The sequence below is a fragment of the Mus musculus genome, chromosome 2, assembly GCF_000001635.26.
Source record: "Mus musculus strain C57BL/6J chromosome 2, GRCm38.p6 C57BL/6J".
In the NCBI taxonomy this organism is placed as follows: Eukaryota; Metazoa; Chordata; class Mammalia; order Rodentia; family Muridae; genus Mus; species Mus musculus.
Window position 1 is genome coordinate 87998276 of NC_000068.7, and position 1408 is coordinate 87999683.

The window sequence follows — 1408 nt, forward strand, 5'->3', positions numbered from 1 at the left end:
TTAATCTGAAATTCTACTTTTCAGGGACATTTTACACTTGCTTTAACATCTTCATTCCTGAGGCTATAAATCACTGCGTTGAGCATGAAGATCACAAGAGTGTAGAATAATGAGGTCATTTTATCTTGATGCAGGGAATAAGCAGAACTTGGCTGGAAATACATGATGGACATCATTCCCTGGAAAATTGCAACAGCAGTTGTTGGATGGGAGGTACAGGTGGAGACTGCTTTGAACCTGCCCTCAGCAGAGCAGATCTTCAAGACTAATGAGATGATGTAACAGTAAAAGACCAGGACTCATGAGATGGTGCTCATCTTAGTAAACTCACATAGGATGAATATGTCTAGTTCATTGACCTCTATATCTGAGGAAAATAGTGATAGGAGAGGAGGGATATCACAGAAGAAATGGTTGATTTCTTTGAACCCACAGAAACACAGATGAAATGTCAATATTGTATGTATCAAAGCATCTACCATTCCAAACAGATAAAACCACAGCCAGGAGCCGAGAGCACACCACTTGAACATATCTGCTGCATACATCAAGGGGTTGCTGATGGCATTATACCTGTCAAGAGTCATCACTGCTAGCATTATACACTCAGCATCTGTAAAAATGTTAGAGATAAAGAACTACACAGAACATCAAATACATGTAATTGAAGGCTATTCATCATTTTGGGACCAAATGCAGTAGAGTAAGAGATATCAGAGAAAGAGAGTTGGCTAAGGAAATGTACATCAATGTGTGAAGCTGGGTATTCATTCTTATCAAAATGATCATTCCAAGATTTTCAAAAAGAATAATGAGATAAACAGAAAACTGTTAAATAAAATCACCTTGATCTTGGGCTTATTGGTAATTCCCAAGAGAAGGAACTCAGTGGTTGAACAGTTGCCAACCTCGATTTTTCTTTGTTTTATAAACTATTTTCAAATAATCAAAAGTAGGATAGCTAGAAATTGTTTTCTTATATGTCCAAAATATTGTCATGATATGTAATTATATATAATTTCCCTGTAACCTGTTTGTCTTTTAGAAACAGCACAGACAAATATCCCTTTCAAAGAGATATTATTATAAAATGTTTAATGTAATTTGTTAATATCTGTCTCTAAATTGTACATAATTAATTATGTAAATGATTTATCTTGACAAATCCTTACCCACTCAGGGGATATATTTTAATGAATTAAATACTGACAGATTCAAAGTGATAGAAAAATTAAACAGCAGAAAATCAGAAGATATATGACAACAAAAATCCATCTGTTTGATCAAAAGAACTCATTCATTGCCTTTAGAAATATAATAGAATTCAAACATTATTAATATTGCTGAATTTACATTCATAAATGGAAAATATTCTGATAATATTTTGTCAAAGCATTTTTAAAATAAT

General features: G+C 33.2%; 1 pseudogene; it reads right to left on the reverse strand.

The window, feature by feature from the left end:
* On the reverse strand, positions 1–934 carry Olfr1159-ps1 (olfactory receptor 1159, pseudogene 1; annotated as a pseudogene).